This window comes from Gossypium raimondii, chromosome 12, assembly GCF_025698545.1.
Source record: "Gossypium raimondii isolate GPD5lz chromosome 12, ASM2569854v1, whole genome shotgun sequence".
NCBI classification, from domain to species: domain Eukaryota; kingdom Viridiplantae; phylum Streptophyta; class Magnoliopsida; order Malvales; family Malvaceae; genus Gossypium; species Gossypium raimondii.
Window position 1 is genome coordinate 23,170,409 of NC_068576.1, and position 22,543 is coordinate 23,192,951.

Here is a 22,543-nt window from a genome sequence, read left to right on the forward strand (position 1 = left end):
TAGGAGTTATGCGAACCCTTATGCTATGTGTTTTCATGAGAACTCTTTTCTATATGTGAGACTCTGTGTTAAACTAGGTTGCGAACTCATACGTTTTCTGTTATGCAAACTATGATAACATTTGACGAAAGTCTAAGTTGTGTAGCGAACTCTTAAATATATTGTTATGAGGCATGCGAACCTATTTATGTGGTTTGTGTAGCTTACATGTTTGCTTACTCTCTTTTTTTTTGCAGTGTTTTGAGTTAGCCCATCTTTTGCTAAGAATTAAGTGGTGTGTTGGAGGTTAGGTTGGGAGTTAATGGTGAGTCACTTTAGTGGCTAATGTAACTTGCAAAATATGGGTCAAAACTTCTAGGTGGGTTTGGGATGATACATTTGTTGGTATCAAAGCTAGCTAGGTTGAGCTTGCGATAGCAAGGGTAATCTAGGTAAGTTCACCAGAAAATGGCGAAGTGTGCTCGTCAGATTTAGCAGGGTAGGCTCGCAAGAGTTGAAAAGGGTAAGCTTGTTAGTGTAAAGATTTGAAGTGCTCAGAATAGATGGTTGTATGATTGTTTGCTGGGGTAGGAATGGGAATAAATATCGCCTTTAGTTCAACTATATCTTCTGTAGCTTGAATCATCCCTCTGTTATTTGCTAACTATGTAAGTAAGTTATGATCCCTGCGAAAAATGTTCCCGTAAAAATTTGTACAAAAGTGCAAACTGTGTTTGCAAGTGAAAGCCTGTTCTGTATGAAATGTGTTCACAAGTGGAAGCTTGTTTTGTGCAAACTATGTTCGCAAGTGAGTTTGGTAGTTTGGGTACCCAGTTATGTGTTTAATGTCTTACTCAAGTTGGTATCTTGTGTACGATATAAAATAAAAGAATGCCTCCTTGTAGAATGAATACGAGATGCGTGAATGAAGCTGCTAACCCCACAGAAAGTGACCAGATTTTTGCTACGCAAGAGCGAACCAACAAGGCAAGTATTTTGGAAGAAAGCATGGAGCCTCTAGTTCAGACTATGATTGGGGCTTTTCAGTGAGCTATTAGATCCAATGTTGCACCTGCTAACCATGGTTTACCATTGGAGTGTCTGCAAACTCTTTGTGGTAAGGAATGTGGAGCTGATCCTACTAAGGTTGTGTACTGGCTTGAGGTTGTTGAGAAAATCCTTGAGCAAAAGGCCTGTTTTGATTCAAAGAAGTTAGGGTGTGATGTGTCATTGCTCACAGGTAAAGCACATTGCTGGTGGAATACTGTAAAGCGTGGAACGACTACGAACATATAGACATGGGAGTTCTTCCTAATAAATTTCAAAAAGAAGTTTATAGGTGAGCAATATATGGAGGCTTGGAAGTGAGAGTTTATCAACCTAAAGCAAGGTGAACTGACAGTAGGTGAGTATGAGGCTGAGTTTGTGCGACTGAGCCAATATGTTGAAGAGATGGTTTTGCAAGAGGAGAATTGTTTTCAATGGTTTCGATTTGGATTGCATCGTGATAATCAACCTTATCTAGCGACTCAGGATAGTATGAACTTCAATAAGATGGTGGAAAAAAGCCAAAGCCATTAAAGACATTAAAACTCTGCGAACTGAAAAGCAAGTATTTGGACGAGTGTCCAAGAGGGACTGTGACTCATGAAACCTTGGAAAGAATGTCAAGTAAGCTTCCAAGGTAGATCATTTGCGTCAGAAAAAAAGACACCCAAGATAAGAAAGAGGATTCACATGAGTCCGTGAATTGGATATAGTGTGAGCTCTACGAAAGGAACCATCTTGGTGAGTGTTGCAAGAAGACTAGAGGGTGTTTCAAGTGTGCTTCAAAGGATCATTTTATTAGAGATTGTCCAAAACGACAGGAAGGTTCGTGAACTCAAGCTGCGACCTTTACTCAAGTGCGAGCTAGTGCTTGTGGTTGAGGATGAGTTAGAGGTGGCGAGACAAGGCTAGTTGGGTAGCGAACTCTGGCCCATACTGTTGCAACTCAAGAAAAAGAGTTAGGAAGCCTCGCACGTGTGTACGCTATGAAGGAGCCACATAAGCAAGGTGCCACTGATGTCATCACAGGTACCTTTACTCTGTGCACTATTCCATTATTTTCTTTAATTGAATCTAGTTCAACACACTCATATGTCTTGAGTTAATTAGCTAGTGAGTTGGAAATAGCAGTAGAAACCATAAAAAGGGTGTAATTGTCACAAGTCCTTTTGGGGATAATATGTTAGTCAATAGAGTGTACAGTTGATATCCACTAGTGGTACAATGTCAAGCCTTCCCTGTTAACTTACTGAAGCTAACATTCTATGGGTTTGACGTGATTTTGGGAATGGACTAACTGACTGAGCATAAAGCCAAAATTGATTTCGAGCTTAAGGAAGTCACTCTACAAAGTAGTACAGGAAGAGAAGTGGTGGTAGAGGGAGAGCAAATTCAAGCAATGACAAATATAGTCTCAACATTGAAAGTAGAGAAAATGTTGGGTAATGGCTGCAAAACCTATCACGCATTCATGATGGGTTTGAAGGATATGGCGACAGGAGTTTACCAATTGCGAACTATTAAAGATTTCCAAGATGTATTCCTTGACAAGCTACCTGGACTATGTGCAAACTGCGAGGTGGAGTTCTACGTTGAGTTGTACCCTGGTAGTTCTCTAGTATCTATTACACTATATTGCACGACACCCAAGGAGCTGAAAGTGCAACTCTAAGAGCTGCTAGAAAAAGGTTTCATTAGACCAAGTATATCACGTTTGGGTTCGCTAGTGCTATTTGTGAAGAAGGATGGAAGCATGAGGGTGTGCATCGATTATAGAAAATTAAATAAGCATGAGGGTGTACATCGATTTAAACTGTAGATTAAATCAAATATATGATTCAACCATTAAAGAAAGTAAAAGTTTTCATCATGTAATCCAAACCCTATGAGATTTAGCTCATAGGTTGGCAATTAAAGTTCAAGTTCAAAATAACACCCAACATCGTTTTGATTTTTAATTCATGGGAAAACATATTAAGAAATAATAGAAAAATTAAGAAGATGGTTGTCTCCAAGTCAATCATCAATCCAGCAGCATAGTGCCCTATGGTATCATGAAGAAATTTTTGTATTCTTTAACTATTGCGATTGGGTGGCAAGACACCGCTCACTAAATAGTTCATTATATCGGCATACCAAGGTAATGTCATGGAAACTAATAGTTGTTCATCTAAAAATTCTTATTTAGTAAATGTGTCATGACCAGCTTCACTTCCAAATTCTAACCTCAACAAGTGATTAGCCTCTTGGTTCTCAGTTCCTTTTCAATCTGTAATTTCCAAGTCAAGCTCTTATAGTAAAAGTATCAACCTAATCAACCTCAGCTTAGCAACTTTTTTGCTCATTAGATACTTAATAGCAGAGCAATATGTGTAGACTATGACCTTTATACCAAGTAGATAAGAACAAAATTTAATGAACGCGAACACCACAACCAATAACTCATTTTCCGTGGTAATGTAGTTAAAATGCACTTCCGATAAAGTTCTACTAGGATAATATATTGCCCGTACTATTTTGTCTTTCCTTTGCCCCAACATGGCTCCCACAGCATAATCATTGGCATCACACATGAGTTCAAAAGGCAGTGTCCATTTCAGAGTTACTACAATTGGTGCTTCTATAAGTTTTTTCTTTAACTCTTTAAAGGTTCCAAACACTATTCATCAAAATTGAAAGGTCTATTTTGCTCCAATGAAGTGCACAAGGCTTTAGATATCCTCAAAAAATACTTAATGAGTCTTCAATAAAAACCTACGTGACCTAAAAAACTTCTAATACCCTTGACACTAGTGGGAGGTGGCAATTTTTCTATCACTTCAATTTTTACTCTCTCCAGTTCAATTCCTCTTTGTGATATCCTATGCCTCAAGACAATTCCTTCACGAACCATGAAGTGGAATTTTTCCAAATTTAAAACAAGATCCGTTTCTTCACAGCGGCATAGAACCAACTCTAGATTTTTAAGAAATCCTTAAAATCATTCCCGAACACTGAAAAATCATCCATGAAGACTTCCAGAAAGTTTTCCACCATGTTAGAGAATATGACCATCATACAATGTTGGAAAGTTGTCAAGGCATTACATAACCCGAACGGCATCCGTCTGAACGCAAAAGTATCATATGGATATGTGAAAGTTATCTTCTCTTTGTCATTAGGGGCTGTGGCATTTTGATTATATCCTGAATAGCCATCCAGAAAATAGTAAAAAGTTTTCCCAGCTAATCTATCCAACATTTGATCAATGAATGGTAAGAGAAAATGGTCCTTCCTAGTTCCCTTGCTAAGCTTGCAGTAATCTATAAATACTTTCCATCCTGTGACAGTGCGAGTAGGTATGATCTCATTGTTATCATTACTTACCACTATGAACCTTCTTTTCTTGGGTACACATTGTACAGGACTCACCCTTGAGCTGTTTGAAATCAGGTAAATAATGTCAGCATTAAGCCAATGGATAATCTCTTTATTGACAACTTCTTTCATGATCGGGTTCAGTTTTTGCTGTTGTTTAATGAAATTGCTGGGGAAATCCTCTAACAACGTCTTGTGCATGTAGAATGCATGGCTAATTCCTTTTATATCAGCCAGGGTCCATCCCAATGCCTTATTAAATTGTTGAAGAACTTCTAACAACTTTTCCTCTTGCTCGGGTGTCAGCTCCGTAGAAATTACTATCGACAAAGTACTATTCTCTCCCAAATATGCATACTTCAAATGCGAAAAAGGTTTTAACTCCAATGTAGGAGTTCCTCTATAGAAGGTTTAGGAGGATTGAAGGATCAATTTGATAAATCCAAGGATTCAAACTTATTCCCTAGTCTATCCACTATATTCTTGGCTTCCATAAATTCACCGAATTCCTCAAAACTTACTGCATCACTCTACACAAGTGCGTCTTCGTCACTGTTAGAATTGATGTGGCAACATCTGGTGAACTTCTCCAACGCTGTTTCTTTCAAACCAATGGCATGGAATTCATCATTAAAATCAACACATTTTATAGTATTAAATACATTTAAGGTAACCTGTTGATCATTTACCCTCATGGTCAACTCTCCTTTTTATACATCAATTAAACTCCTGCCAGTAGCAAGAAAAGGTCTTCCAAGAATAATTGGCACATCTTGGTCAGCTTCACATTGTAAAATAAGGAAATCTCTAGGAAAGATAAGTTTATCTACTCTTACCAGCACATCTTCAATTTTACCTTCCAGATGTGCATAGGATCGGTTAGCTAGTTGCAACGTAACCGTAATAGGTCTTACTTTTCAAATTCCCGGCTTCTTGAAAATAGACATAGGCATTAGATTTATACTCGCTCCTAAATCACATAACGCCTTACAAACATAATGATTTCCAATTAAACAAGGTATAGTGAAACTCCATGGGTCCTTCAACTTCGGAGGTAATTTATTTGTCAACATTGCTGTGAACCCTTCAGTGAGAGCTACACTCTCAAATTCTCCTCATCTGTTCTTTTTTGACAATATATCTTACATAAAATTCACGTAATTGGGCATTTGCTCCAAAGCTTCAACCAGTGGTATGTTGATGTGGAGTTGCTTCAATACATCCAAAAATATTTTGAACTGAATATCCTATTTAGAATTATGAAATCACTGAGGAAAAGTTAGAGGTGGTCGTCCTTCAGGTTGCTGATATTGTTTTGCCGTGGCATTCTTATTGACAACATGATTTGATTAAACCACAGAATTTTGATGCTTACTCTTTTTAGGTTCAGAATGTTTTTCAGATGACTCTGGGATCATTACCTGGTCGTTATTCGAGTTATCATTTCCTACTGTGGCATCTTAACCACTGTCATCAAGCTGAATTCTACTTCTAAGAGTGATGGCCTTGCACTATTCCTTCCGTTGTGATCTTTAATTCTAGGTATCACTTGGCAAAGCTCCTTGTGGTCTTGAATTCAAAGCATTCGCTCTTTTCCCTACTTGATTTTTAAGAGCTCGGAGGGATACAGCTGATACCTGACCTTGCTGAGCATTTTACTGCGATAAAGGATGATTATAACTAGGTAAGGCACTGTTGGCATTCTGTCTTGCAACATTGTTAAAATTTCCCACACCTGGATTATTCCAGCTAAAGTTGGGATGCTTCTTCCACCCTGGACTGTAGGTGTTGGAATTGGGTTTATTATTCGAGTTAAAATTATCCATGTAGTACAAAGATGCTAGATTTCATGGGCATTCATCGAACACATGACCCTCCCCACAATAAACACACGATAACTCGACTACTTTTATCTCTTGAATTATAGTGGGTTTTTTCATTATTTTAATCACATTAGCCAAAGAAGATACCTGGGTTGTCAACAAAGTGATTGCATCCAGCTCTATAGTACCACCAGCTCTCTTGCCCGTCCCATCTCTTGTAGTCATATATTGATAATCATTATTGGCAATCTTTTCCAAAATCTCATATGCTTCATTATAAGATTTATCCAACAAGGTGACATTGGCAGAAGCATCAACTACCATCCTTGTATGTGCATTCAGCCCATTATAAAATATCTCCATCTGAGCCCAGTGTTGAAATCCATGTATTCGACATTTCTGAATTAATTTTCTTTAAATTGTTCCCAAGCTTCATATAGTGTTTCATACTCCAATTGTCGAAAGGATGTGATGTCATTTCTAAAATTGGCATTCATATTTTGGGGATTATACCGTAGCAAAAACCTTTGGCAAAGATCATTCCATGATGTCACTGTTCCTAATGGTAGAGCATTCAACCATGCTCTCGGATGATCTCTTAAAGAATATGGAAACAGTTTAAGTTGCCGAGCATCTCCAGGAACACCCTATTGTCTAAACAAGTCACAAACCTCTGGAAAAAGCCTTAAATGTAGTCTTGGATCTTCAGTGGGTAACCCACCAAACTGTCCTACTATTTGCAACATTTGAAACATTACCGATTTCATTTCAAACTACTAAGCCTGTATTTGTGGTCTGACTATCCCTAGATTTAGATCATCCAAAATTGGCACAATATGCTCTCGGATTGGTCTTTCTAGATCATCTATCACTCTACGAACATGAGGATTAGCGTCCTGACCATTCAGATTATCATTCATACCAAGTATCACCCTACAAACAAGAGGATTAAATCTTGACTACTCAGATTATCATTGAGACTAGGGTCATTCCCATTCCTAGCCATTTTTTATAGTTCTTTCCACCTTCGTAAAGTTCTCTTGATCTCTAGGTCAAAAGGATACTCTTTGTTAACATGAATGCCTCTTCTCATAAACTAGTGGCAAACCTGTAGAAATTAAATTAAACTAAGTTAGATAAAACTAGTGGAATTAAGTAAAATAATAGAACCAAATTACACAAAATTGTTGATCCTCGACAATGAATAATATGCGAATTGTGCAAGTATACACTTCAATTCAAGTAAAAAAGTGATAAGTGAGATTGTCCTGATAGGGACAAAATTAGGTATAAGAGTGGTCATGTTATTATAATATATTATGATTAATGTTATGGAAAAATCGAGTTAAGTACGTTGTGGTAATTTAAAATAGTAAGGATGTGTGTGAAATAAATATTGACTAATAGTGGAAAATGCTAAGGCAAAGCAAGAGTGACAATGCAATGGCAATTACGAGAATAATTATGTGAATAATCTATGAGCGAATAAGAAAATAACTAAGAATGTTATGGAAAAGATACTATGGAAAAGGATAAAAGGTCTACGATGTAGATTAGGAAGGTTGAGATTACTAAGATTCTGCCCTTACTTTCTATAATGCCTCGACAAAATCGTACTTAACCTACTACTCAGAAGGGACCTAAAGTGACCTGCTTCCTTAGAGAGCTAGATCTCAAGTTACCTGGCCTGTGTCTATAGACCTTAGCATGGTACCCTGCACTATTTTATCTTCATTATATGCAAATGTTGCTCTTTTTCTAGAGTCTAGTGCAAGTATTCGGTCGAATACCCGCTTGTACCATTCAATTTTCGTCCAACTAATCTAACCTTTTCAGAATTAGATCTAGTTTATGGACGTACTGGACACTCGTCTATGTTTAGAGAGTGTACACATACAATTCAAAAATAAAAACGATTGAATGAAATTGTAGATTGAATCAAATATATGCTTCAACCATTAAAGAAAGTAAAAGTTTTCATCATGTAATCCCAACCCTATGAAATTTAGCTCATGGGTTGGCAATTAAAATTCTAGTTCAATGTAACACCCAACATCGTTTTGACAAATTCAATTCACGAGAGAACAAATTAAAAAATAATGGAATAACTTAGGAAGATGGTTGTCACCAAGTAAATCCTCAATCCAGCAGAATAGTGTCTTGTGGTGGCTAAGAGGGACTGCCTTTGGTTTCCTCTTTCTGTCTCTACTCAGCCGCTACCCTTTATTGTTTCCTCTAGATCTCCACACCTTTAGGGTTTCCTCCTTTAGCTTTTTATAAGCTTTTCTTACTAGGGTAACTCTAATAGCCCACAATATCTTCTCCTCAATTTTAGATAGATTTTTTTGGTACGAGTAGAGTTGGGTTCAAACTGGTCTGTAATGAGTGTTGACTCGGTCATCTTCCTGAAATTGCCATGGCATATAAGGTGGCAAACTATCCAACCTTTTGCCCTGATAAACCTTCACTCATTTCTTTCTTTCTCCACATCCTGCATCTGCCAAACCACCAAACACAAGCCTTCCACATGTAATTAAAGGTATCTAACATGTAAAAATAGTCCAAGCTCCTAATGCAATGATAAAAATACTAATAAAATGTCCTAAAATGCCACTAAATGTACCAAAGTATAAGCAATTATCTAGGTCTAAAGACATGAAATATGAATATCTTCAAGAGTTATCAACAGGGCTTGAATGCATGCTGATACAAGTGGGGAAGGTGGTAGCTTATGCTTCCTAACAATTAAGGTTCACGAGTGAAACTACCTAACCCATTTTTGGAGCTAGCAGCAATGGTGTTTACACTAAATATTTGGCAACACTATCCATATGGTGAGAAGTGTTTCATTAATACGGACCACAAATGCTTCAAGTATCTAGTTTCTAGAAGGAATTGAATCTATGACAGATATAGTGTATCAAGCTGCTAAAAGATTACAACTGGGTGATAGAGTATCACCATGGTAAGGCAAATGTTGTAGTAGATGCGTTGAGTAGAAAGTCAGTGAGTGAGTTGTGAGCTTTGTTCACACAACTAAGTATGACCAGTGGTGGAGGATTGCTCGTAGAATTGCAAGTGAAACAAATATTGTTATAGTAAATCAAGGTGAAACAAGCTTGTGATGCAGAGTTGGCAAAGAGGGTTTGCCAAGTGTAAGAAAGTGTATGAGGTGACTTCGCACTCAATGAAGAAGGTGTGCTTTGCTTTCAAGGAAGGTTGTGTGTGCTTAGGGATGAAAGGTTATAACACAAGATTCTTAACAAAGCTCATAACAATTCGTTTGTGATACCTAGTCAGTAGCAAGATGCACTACAATCTCTGTGAGCTCTATTGGTGGCCTGGTTTGAAGCAAGCTATCACTGAGTAAGTTGCAAGGTGTTTGGTTTGTCAGAAAGTTAAAGCCAAGCATCGATTCCCATTGAGATTTTTTTAACCACTCAAAATCCAATAGTGGAAGTGGGAAAGAATTACAATCGATTTCGTGGTTGGTTTACCAGTGACGATGACCAACAAAGATGCATTTTGGATTATTGTGTATCGCCTGAAGTGTGTGGAATATTTAGTTGTTTGCATTGATTATTCATTGCAATGGCTCTCTGAGATTATGTTGTTTAGATAGTGCGATTGCATGATGCGCATATTTCTATAACATTTGATTGAGACCCAAGGTTTACATCAAGATTTTGGAGAAGTTTGCAAGGAGCTTTGGGTTCAAAACTTTGCTTTAGCACTATTTATCACCCTCAGATAGATGGCCAATCTGAACGAATGATACAAGTTTTGGAAGATATGTTGCGAAGCTATGTTTTGGAGTTCGCTGTGAACTGGGAATGTTATTAGCCTTTGGTAGAGTTCGCCTATAACAACAACTATCAAACGAGCTTTCAAATGGCACCCTTTGAAGCTCTATATGGAAGGAGGTGTCACACACCTCTATGTTGAAAAAAAAAGCTAAAAAGAAAGTTGTTGGACCTGAATTGGCACGCGAGACTGGAGACAAGGTGAAATTTATTTGTGAAACACTTAAGGCTGCTGCTGACAGACAAAAGTCTTATGCCAGTTTGAAAAGATGAGAAATCGAGTACCAAGTAGGCGAGCACATATTTCTTAAGGTGTCACCATGGAAGAAAGTACTAAGGTTTTGGTGAAAAGGGAAGCTAGGTCCAAGATTCATTAGACCATACGAAATTGTAGAAAGAGAGGGTCATGTATCCTACAGACTTAAGTTGCCTCACAAACTTGATAAGGTTCCTAATATGTTTCATGTGTAAATTTTGAAGAAATATCAAGTTGACCCATCTCATGTTGTAGCCACAGATGACATTGAGGTGTGACATGATTAGACTTATGAAGAGGAACCAATAAAGATTGTGGCTCGCGAGGTGAAGGTTTTGTGAAGGAAATAGATTCCTTTAGTCAAAGTGTTGTGGCGTAACCACAAGACCAACGAAGCTACTTGGGAAATAAAAGAAGCCATGAAGAAACAATATCCTCAACTATTCGAAGATGAATATTTTGAGGATGAACTGTCTTAAGTTAGGGAGATTGTAGCACCCCGTAGATGGGCCTGGAAGTTTTGACCATGCGAAAAGAAGGTTCACCAGTGTTTTGGCGAATAGGGTTTCGACAATGGTTAGGAGAGCTATGGGTTCACCAAGATTGATGCGAATTAGTATTCTCCAAGAGTAGGGCAGGTCAGGTGTTCGCTAAAAGAATATCAATAAGGGTGTTTGTCGGTAGCAGGGTAAGTTAAAAGTTATGGTAAGTGGGTTTGCCAGTTTCTCTGTGAGGCAAGTTCTCTAATATGTTGGTGAGCTGGGGTTTGCCAATCTTTTTCGTGAGCTAGATTTCATCAGTCTATGTGGTGAAAAAGGTTTTCCAGGTAAGTTGGGAACTGTGTTCGCAAGTCAAAGTGCTAAACGGGGTCATCGGTCAAAGATACAGTCAAACTCAAATTAGGAAAATGTAATTTAGTGTATCTAGGAATACTTTATGTTCAAGTAACGTCTTTCCTAAATTAGTCTGAGTATCCAAAGATATCCAGGACTCTTATGTCTATAAATATTACCCTTAATTTTGTGAATTCTTCATTAAATATTATGTTGTCAATGTTTATATTTTAAAGTCCAGTTTGTAGCAATCAGGGTAAGCCTCTGCCTTGTTAGGTGTGATTGTCTAGGTTTGCATTGCATGATTTTTTTTTTGTTTTGTTCTATCTAAGTAATATGTGTGTGTTGTTATGAACCAGTCGAAAAGTTTACCAACAAGGATAAGGGCAAAGCTAAACTTGTTTAAGTCCTCTATTTTCTGGTGAGTGATCAGGTTCCATTATGAGTTTGTTCCATACTAAGTTTTCAAAAGTTTGAGTAATCAGGTTCCGTTATGAGTATGTTTCATACTAAGTTTTAAAATGTGTAAGTGATCAAGTTCCTTTATGAGTATGTTCCATACTATGTTCTCAAAAGTGAGTGTGATCAGGTTTTGTTATGAGTATGTTCTATACTAAGTTTTCAAAAGTGCGAGTGATCGGTAATCTTCAGAGTGTGTTCGGTTTTATGATTTTCAAAGTGTAAATGGTCTAGAATTATTTGGAATATGGTAATTCCTTATATTTTAAATTTAATTGAATACATTTTCTAACAATTATGTTTTCAAAAAAAGTTTAAACGTAAGTCTACTAAAAAGCTCTATTTTAAGCTATGAAACTACGTTTTCAAGTACGATTTGAAAACATGATTTTTAAACGACAACTTTGTGCGAGCTCCTACACGAGCTATGGTTGTAAAGAATTTTTTAAGAAATAGTTTTATAAGCTATCTATCAGTGAAGCTCCCCACAAGAGCTTAGTGGCAAGCTGTGTATCAACAAAGCTCCTCCATGACCTTAGTGATAAGCCATGTATTAGCTAAGCTCCCCATATGAGCCTAAGTAATTGTGATCCTCAGTGAGCGCAGCTCTAAGTGAGCTAGTGTGATATGCTTCAAAGAGTGAGCTCCGCTGTGAGCTAGGTTGGATTATATCCAGGGAGACAAGCTGGTGAATCAATCTTGTGACTAAAAGCAAAATCTATTCGTAAGTATGAACCGGTCTTGCAAGCTAAGTCAGACCCTGTTCAAAGAGAATGTTTTTGAAAATGCAAGTTGGCTTCGCAATTTTAAGGCGAAGCCAATCTTGTGATTTTTTTTCAAAAATGTTTTGCTAATCAAAATAGGCCTCACAAATCACTTACACAAAAACTAAAGCCTAACTTGGATCACTTCCTTGGTATCCACGCACCACTCACACTGTAACGCTAACAATCTGCAAAGGCTTGAGAGAGTGGGTGAGCTTAAACAAACTCAGTAAATGCTGAAGTAACAATAAAATATACACAATATCAAAGGTTAAACAAGAGCATAGTACTAGACGTTCACAACCATATTCCAACCAAGTCACAATAACATATTCACGCTTCATGAAATGATAAAACTAGCATATACTCTCACGCACAACTACACTCAACTTATATGCAAATAGTTCATTTTACAATAATTCATCAAGACTAAACAACGTATACATGCTTTAATAACTCACAATTCTAGCCTATACATTTACATGCATTTACAAGTTAAATGAAAACAACCCCAACCAAAATTACATACGCAATTTAATATGAGAACATACTAACATTTTCATGAAACTTAAATAAACTCATATAAGATATTATTTACATGTTTATGCATCCATCTCACATCGTATTATCACAATAAATAAGATCACATTTAAATGATAATTTGGCACTTGAGGCTATGAAACATAAATGTGGGCTCTATCACCACACATTGGATACACAGATCTCCAACACACCAAGTGACTCATAGAGTTGAACATATCCCAAAAGCATAACATTTAGCTAACACTCTCCAACATACCAACATATCTTGGTGAATGGAGCTTGGCTCCCATTCCCTATCTCTCCAAACTGTCCTAGGGCCTCAATGCCCAAATCATAAAACATAAGGGTGAGTACTCACAATCTTATGGCATGCCAACTATATCCAACGGTTTCAAGAGATTACAAGGCCAAAATATCTACAATTACACAATTTTAAGTATTGATTTAATGCACATAATCTCTGTTCAGATTCATCAATTTACATCACAAACTTGTACGTAATGCATGCTTATCAAATTCACATTTCATTGCGCTTGAAGTGCAAAAATAATGCTCATTGAACCATCATATATCCAACCATATATGTGTGCATTAAAATCAGTACATCATATATCACATAGAAGTATTCTCACATATTACCTGTCATAATAAAATCACATTTCACAATTCAACACATATGTACTTATCAAAATTTTGCTCACTTCTGCTGCATATTTGCATTATTAGCATATCATTATCATTGCCATTTGGCATGTCTATCATGCCCACAACACAACACAATTTAGAATAGCCATCACATACATCTCATGTCACAATATCGCATCGTAATACTCAATCTAGAATTATTCACATAATCAAACATTTTGCAAAAATAAATCAAGGGGAATGAAAGCTTACACTAGAAAGTTTGGATAGGGGTTTAGGCTATTCCTAAGCTCCCAATTAACATTATGAATCATGTCTACTAGCAGCGATTCCAAACACTCACCATTCACACTTTTGCCTAGTCGCCAAAAGTTTGAACTAGCTTTTCCTTGCCGTTTGCTTTACTTGTAGAAGGTCGTAATGAATCCAAAGCTCTAAAAAAGTAAATCACACAACACAATCAACATTCAGCCAAAACTCACCTCAATCAACCAAAAACATAAGCCTAAACTAGATTCTCTTGAAACTGAAACTTTCGATATAGCAAACTTGAAACTCAATTATCTCAATCTCCACTTATCATCTTTGCCTAAAACTAATTCCATTCATCTAATTATTCATCTATGATTGATTCTTAACCCTCAAACTACATAAAATTACCCAAATTCATGGTTCCAAAATTTTGACATAAAATAGGCATTTTCATGAAAACTTAATAAAACCTTAAAATCTATTAACGAAACATTAGGGAAAGTTTAGAAACCTTTCAATAATGTCAAAAAAGTCGAAAAACACTTTGAAACATCATTTTTATTCAAAATCCCAAATTTCACCCTTAACGACCCAATTTTTAGCTTTTATTCAAATATTTCGATTCAATGGATAAAAACTTAATTCAAGAGACTAGATAACATCTTGAAACAATAGGAATATGAAACATTACCTTAGCTGATGAAGAATTGAGTGTTTTATAAAAAATCTAAAAAACCCAAAGGTTGAGCAATAGAGAAATCTATGGTTTTTTTTATGGTTTTTATGGAATTCTAAAGAGGTTTAATGTTATGAGGATGAAACAATTCAAAGGAATTGGAGTTGGGAAGATAAATTAAGTGAACAAAGATTGGGAAAATCAAGGGACGACAACACAAGGGTGAGGGAAGAAACTAGCGTTGGTTTTGTGAAGATGGAGGGGAAAATAGGTCAATTTTTAAACTTTGGTATTATTATTTTGAAATTACTCCTAAATTGAACCCTTTTACAAAATAGTCTTTATTTTAAAATTGAAGATCGTTTCAACCTTATTTTAAAAAATTAACTTGATGTTCAAAAAGCTATAGTTGAAAATAATTTCAGGTTACCATAATTCAAAATTTCTCGAACCTACTTCGAGCCAAAATTCCCAATTTACCCCTATGCGAACTCATGTTCTCAAGAATAAAGGCTATATTGAAGGCCTTGGAAAACTAGGATTCCCTCTAGGTGTGGAGTTGCCCACTTATGTCATCCTACAATCGTTGTAGGATAGTTTTAGCCAATTTGTCCTCAATTTCAACATGAATGAAATTAATAAGACTTTGCCACAGTTACTTAGCATGTTTCCAACTGCTGAAAGTAACATAAAAAGGGTTGGACCTAAGCCCATTCTGATGGTCCACAAGGACATAGGCAAAGGAAAGCTTAATGTTAAGGCAAAGCTTAATGACAATAACAATGCCAAGCCCAACAAAAGAAAAGCTACATTGAAACCTAAAAGAGTAATTGTGAAGGAAGGAAAATGTTTCCATTATGGTAAGATCAAACACTAGAAGAGGAAATGCCCTGCCTATCTTGAAGAAGTTAAGAAGGAAAAGGAAACCAGAGCATCCACTTTAGCTATTTATGTTATTGATACTAATTTATCAACATCTACTTATTGAATATTAGATATCGGTTGTGGTTCTCATATCTGTACCTCTGTACAGAGACTGCAAAGGAGTAGGAATTTGGCTAAAAAAGATGTAGACCTGCAAGTTGGAAATGGATCAAGAGTTGTTTCATTAGTTGTAGGATCACATATTATTGCCTAGTCGACTTGATTTAATTTTGGAAGATTGTTATTTTGCACCAAGTTTGACTAGAAACATTATTTTAATTTCTTATTTAGAAAAAAATTGTTTTTGATATAATTATTAAAAACAATTGTTTTTCATTTTATTTCGATAATATTTTCTATGGTTCGACACAATTAGTAAATGACCTCTATAGTTTAGATCAAGATATGCCCATTTATAACATAAATACTAAAAGATAAAAACAAATGACTTTGATGAAACTCATCTTTGGCATTATCAATTGGTCTATATAAGTGAGAAGCGCATATTAAAGCTCCATAAAGATTAAATTTTGGACTCTTTTATTTGTGAACAACTAGATATATGTGAGTCTTGTTTGTTGGGTAAAATGACTAAAACTCCTTTTAATAGTAAAAGTGAGTGAGCTAGTGATCTATTGGGATTAATACACAGTGATGTATGTGGACCAATGAACACACAAGCCAAAGGAGGATTTCAATACTTCATTACTTTCACTGATGAGTTCTATAGATGTGAGTATATTTGTCATATGTGCCATAAATCTGAAGCCCTTGAAAAGTTCAAGTTATTTAAAACTGAAGTACAAAACCAACTAGGAAAAATTATTAAGGCACTTCAATCAGATCAAGGTAGAGAATACTTAAGCTTAGAGTTTGGTAAGTTTTTGAAACAAAGTGGGATTCTCTCACAACTTACACCTCCTAGTACTCCACAATGGAATGGAATTTCTGAAAGGAGAAATCAAACACTATTAGACATGGTCCGATCAATGATGAGTCATGTTGATCTTCTTACTTCCTTTTGGGGACATACACTTGAAACAACTACTTTCACACTAAATCATGTTTCATCTAAATCGGTTCAAAAGACACCATATGAGATGTGGACTAGGAAGCGTCCTAGTATGTCTTTCATGAATATTTGGGTTATGAAGCTTATGTTAAATGTCAGAGTCTACTATGCTCGAACCCAAATCTCAAAAGTGCATCTTTGTGAGATATCCTAAGAAAACTGAAGGGTATTATTTCTTCAATCCTACCGACAACAACGTATTTATTGGTCGGACATGAGTCTTCCTTGAAAGAGAGTTTATCTCTAGAAAAGGAAGTGGTAGAAGAATAGAACTCGGAGAAATTAGAGAACACCAATAGATCATTGAACCAGAGATTGACCGACAACAGGTTCCACAAGTTGTTGCAAAACAATTAACTATTTTAGAAACACTATTACCATGAAGATCTTTAAGTGAACGCCATGTAACTGAGAGATATGGACTTCTCATTACAACACATGGTGATATTCTACTTATGGATCAAGATGAGCTTAGAACTTACCAAAAAGTGGTGGCGAGCCCAGATTCTTTGAAATGGCTTGAGGCCATGAGGTCTAAGATGGCTTCCATAAAAGAAAATCAAGTATGGATCTTGGTTGACCTATCTGAAGGGGTTAAACCCATAGGGTGCAAATGGGTTGTCAAAAAGAAAACCTACATGGATGGTAATGTATAAACATACAAAGGGCGATTAGTCGCCATACGTTTTTACAAAGTTCATGGTATTGAATATGATGAAAACTTTCCTCTTGTTACTATGTTTAAATCCATTCGGATCTTACTTGCAATAGCTACATTTCCTGATAATGAAATCTGGCAGATGGACGTCAAAACAAGTTTCCTTAATGGGAAACTAGAAGTGGATGTGTACATGACACAACCTAAATGTTTTGTCAATCTAAAAGATGCTGGTAAGATATGTAAGCTACAAATATCTATTTATGGATTAAAGCGAGCTTCTTGAAGTTGGAATCTTTTTCCTAATGATGTAAGCAAAGAGTTTGGTTTTATCAAAAATAAAGATAAGCCTTATTTTTACAAGAGTGGGAGCACTATTGTATTCTTGGTAATATATGTAGATGATATACTTATCATGGGAAATGGCATACCTACCCTACAGTCTATTAAGACTTGGTTAGGAAGTTGTTTTTCTGTAAAGGACTTAGGCGAGGCTACATACATATTGTGAGTCAAAATCTATAGAGATAGATTAAGTCGACTCCTAGGTCTAAGCTAAAGTACATACATAGATAAAGTACTAACAAGGTTCAGTATGGAAGAATCTAAGAGAAGATTTCTACCTATGAGACATGATATTTCACTCTCGAAGGAAATGTGTCCTTCAATTTCACAAGAGAGAGAATGTATGAGTAAGATTCCATATGCTTCAGCTATTGGATCTATCATGTATGCCATGCTATGTACTCATTCAAATGTATCGTATGCTTTAAGCATGATGAGTTTGTACCAAGTAGATCTTGGTGAAGGTCATTGGGTCGCAGTTAAAAATATCCTTAAGTACTTAAGAAGGACTAAGGATACATTCGTTATATATGGAGGTGAGGAAGAGCTAAGTGTAAAAGGCTATATTGATACTAGCTTCCAAACTGAAAAGGATGAATCACGATCTCAATTAGGTTTTGTCTTTTGCCTTAATGGGGATGCTATGAGTTGGAAAATTTCAAAGTAAGATTCAATAGCTAATTCTACAACCAAGGCCAAGTATATTGCAGCTAGTGAGGCTGTAAAAGAAGCTGTTTGGATTAGGAAGTTCATATTTGAAATAGGGCTTATGCCTAGCTTATTAGATGCTATAGAGCTTTGTTGTGACAACAACAGAGCAATTACACAAGTAAAATAACCTAGATCTCACCAGTATTCCAAACATATACTTAGGTGCTTCCATATTATTTGAGAAATCATTGATCGGGGAGATGTGGAAATTTGCAAAGTACCAACAGATGATAGCATTGTTGATCCACTTACGAAGCGTCTAACACAACAGAAGCATGAACGTCACACTAAGCCACTTGGTATTAGATATATTAGTGATTGGTCTTAGTGCTAGTGGGATAATGTTATAGTATGCCCAAATACCAATCATGAGATGATTGTAATTACATACTTGTTTTACCTTGTTTATTAATATAAAGCATTTTCATTATTATTTCGGTTTCTTTTCCTGTGTATATAAATAAACTGAACTGTAATAAAGTCCTAAGAAAATATGATTATTCTTAAAAGGTCCTTAGTCAAATATTATTGTAGGCATGGACAACAATAATGCATTGAGACTAATTTGTAGTTGATTGATGAAAAAAAGTTGTCATTGACATAAGGATGTCAAAACCAATACATGAGTATGTGTTAGAGAACAATATATTGGCTATGAGTATGTTTCTTAGATTATTAAGTAATAGTCACAATATTACTCATTGTGATAACTGTGTATATGATCCTCAGACTTGAGATCATCATTGTCCTAAAATCGTGAGTTGTATATTTTGATACAGTCAAAACATCTTTCATAACAGTTTGTACTATAAAGACTGATGTTGGATATACGACAATCCATGTAGTGGGATATGGCTGATCATGATAGGATTTATCCCTCCTACATAATGGGAGCAATATCTTAGGCCTCTTGATGGAGTGAGACTAGAAATGCATGGTCATGCTCGAATAAGTTTATATGAGATATCACACTTATTTTTTTATTATAGTCTACTTAGAAAATAAAGAAATATGAGATTGGACTATACAAGTGTGACTATTCCATGACTTGTGTCCAATCTAGATATTAAGGATAAAATAATATAATACATGAAAAGGTTATCACAAAAAGGTTATGTCAAATTATGACTTCTTGTAACTTAGATAGCAATGATGAATTGCTAGATGCCACTCATTACTTGTATTATTAGAAATGTTCTAGTATTACTACTAACGTTACAAGAACCTACAGGGTCACACCCTATGGTTAAAATGAACAAAACTGAAACACATTTGTATTGTGTTTAGCTGTCACATGAATTAAATTAATTATTGAATTAATTTAATTTTACAACTAAATATTAAATGAATTAAATGTACAAGCTTGTTGTACACAAATAAAGAAAATAGTTAAAATTAATATATAAATTTGTTTCATATAAAATTTGAACAGAATATAGTTTACCAAAATTATTATAATAAATTATTAATATGATTTCAGTCAAACATTGAAACATGGTAGTTATAATTATTTTTGGAAAGAATATAATGTGTTTAATGCTTTCCATATGTTCTTTATAAGATTTGATTCCATTTTCAATATATGCATACCAAAATCCCGAATTAGGGTAAGTGTGAAAAATTAACAAAAAGGGTCTAGCAGCCGTTTTGGGATATTTCTCTCTAGAATTGTTCCAAGAGAGTTTTTTTCATTTGTTTTAATACTGGGTGGACTACATAGAGGCCAGAATGTTTTCGTTGTGGCTTGGAATCGACATCAAATCAGTAGCATCCTCTCATCATTTTCGGTTAAGAAGGTATTGTTGGCACGCTGGCACCCCCAAGGCGCAGCAAAAATTAATTCATCCGGTGATCCAAACCATGGATCCATGTGCGAGGTACGAATCGAGGTGAAATAAAGGTTTCAAATTTACCAAATCTTTATACTAAGTAGACAGTGACGCTTCGGCAACGAGTATTCTGATCTACTATCAAACCAAGCCGCAACATTTGATGACTCTAGCCTCTACTTAATCCACCCAATTGACAATGAACAGAAGAAATCTCCAAAAATATTTTTGAGAAGACTTTGCTTGACGGCTGTTGGACTTTTTTTTATGCAAAGAAAAACGAGATTTTTAATTTTTTAGGGTTTTAAAAAAAACTCTTTTTTTAACCCTTTTATAATTGGTATATATATAATGAATCATAATTCATTAAATATTTATTCGAACATAATAATCATAATTGAAATTAAATAAATATAACAATGTTTTAAACCAAAATTATAATTACATTAATTATAATAATGATTTGATAAACTATATTTATTTGAATTTATATACAAACCAAATTCATATATTAATAGAACTATGTTCTCATTATGTGTACAACAACCTTGTACATATAATATGTTCGATATTTGATTACCCAATTAAATTAATTCTATAATTAATTTAATTCATGTGAGAACCAAACACAATACCAACTATGTTTTATTCCATTCATTTCAAACATAGGGTGTGACCTTGTAGGTTCTTGTAACGTTATCATTAATACTAGAACAATTCTAACATTAGCAGTAATACTCATAACGGGTCAGTCCAATATGTTGTTCTCTAACATACATATTCATGCATTGATTTTGACACTCCATATAATGACAACTCTTTATCATCAATCAACTACATGTTAGTCTTAATGCATTATTGTTGTCCTAGCCAACAATATTACTTAACTAAGAACCTTTTAAGAATAAGCATATTATTCTCAGGACATTATTATAAAACAATTTATTTATACACACAGAAAAGAAACTGAAATAATAATGGTAACGCCTTAAATTAATAAACATGATAAATCAAGTATGTTATTACAACCATCTCATGATTGATCTATTGGGCATACTCTAACAGGTATATCTTCAACCTCATCTCAAACCATTTCATTCCTCGTACATGGAAAATGGTTGTAGATCACGGGAATATTTTTCCACTGCTCCACGGGGCGTCCTAGCGATCCCAACACTCATGCCATATACCTTCGCAACGGTGTCGCCCCGAAAGACCAATCAATACCATCACTGCAGTAAATACGTTTCCATGATTTTTATTTCCCTAATCCTCTTCCCATTACCTCCTTTACCCCACCTAACCTTGAAGCTTCGCCAAAGGCGATATCGAGCCCCGATACACTTATCAAAATTGAGTGATAAAAAGCTAGATGGAACATATTTAACCTGGAAGCCCGAAGAGTTTATGAGTTTAGAGTAACCAAACTTATTTCAGGAAGAAATTTCGAGGATAAAATTTCCTAATAGGGGAGAGTTGTAACAACCCGTTTTTTAGTGGTGTAAAAAACAATGGTTTCAGGGCCAAAAATCCGACAAGTGAGTCCATAAATATTACTATTTAATATTTATGAGTCAAGTATAATATTATATTAAATTTTGATTATATAATTTTTGCTACTTGAACGAATAGTTAAGTACATGTGGGTTGTCCTTAAAGTCAAGTGGTTTTGGAAAATGAGGTTCCTTGTTTTTGTAAACTGAGCTCATAAATATTTTTATTCAATATTTACAGAGTTATTATATAGGTGTATTGAAGTTTGGTCCAATTTTTTTGTGATTTGTTAGTTAATTAAAGAAAAAGACTAAATCGTAAAAGTCGTAAAACTTAATCGCCATTAGGTTATTAGTGTTAAATGAGTATAAAACCATGAATTGGAGATTTTAAAAGGTAATGTAACCATAATTAGATTATACTGGACGGTTTTGGTGTAGAAATAAATTAATTATATGTTAATTTTATATTAAAATGTTAAAAGAATAAGTTAAATAAAACGAAAAACATGATAGTTAAAATTCATCTTCCTCCTTCTTCATATTCCAACCAGAAACCACCATTGCAAGCCTTTAAAAGGTTCGGTCAAGCTTTTTCTTTGCATGTAAGTTAAATTTTATCCATTTTTAGTAATTTTATGTTTTTGAGGTTGTTGTATCTTAATCTAGCGAAACCAGGGACTAATTTGTAAAATTTTTAAATGTTTTGATTTATGTCATTGATGAATTCATAATGTTTTTGAAGTTTGATGAAAGATTATTAAGCTTGGTTATTAGATAGGACTATTTTGTAAAATGATTTTAGTTAGTTTCAAGTTTAAGGACTAAAATGATAAAATAATAAATTTATCATGAAATTCATGTAATTTATATAATATTATGGGTTGTTTATGCATAGTGGAAAATTTGACTGGCCTTGTTTGAGTGAAATTGTGATCTAATTCGAAGTTTTGGGTTTAAGGTAAAAGTGTAAAATGTTGTTAAGGGTTAAAAATGCAAATTTAAATGTTTAATGATATTGAATAGGTTAATTGAATTAAATTATTATATTTATATCAAGAAACAGATCAGTGT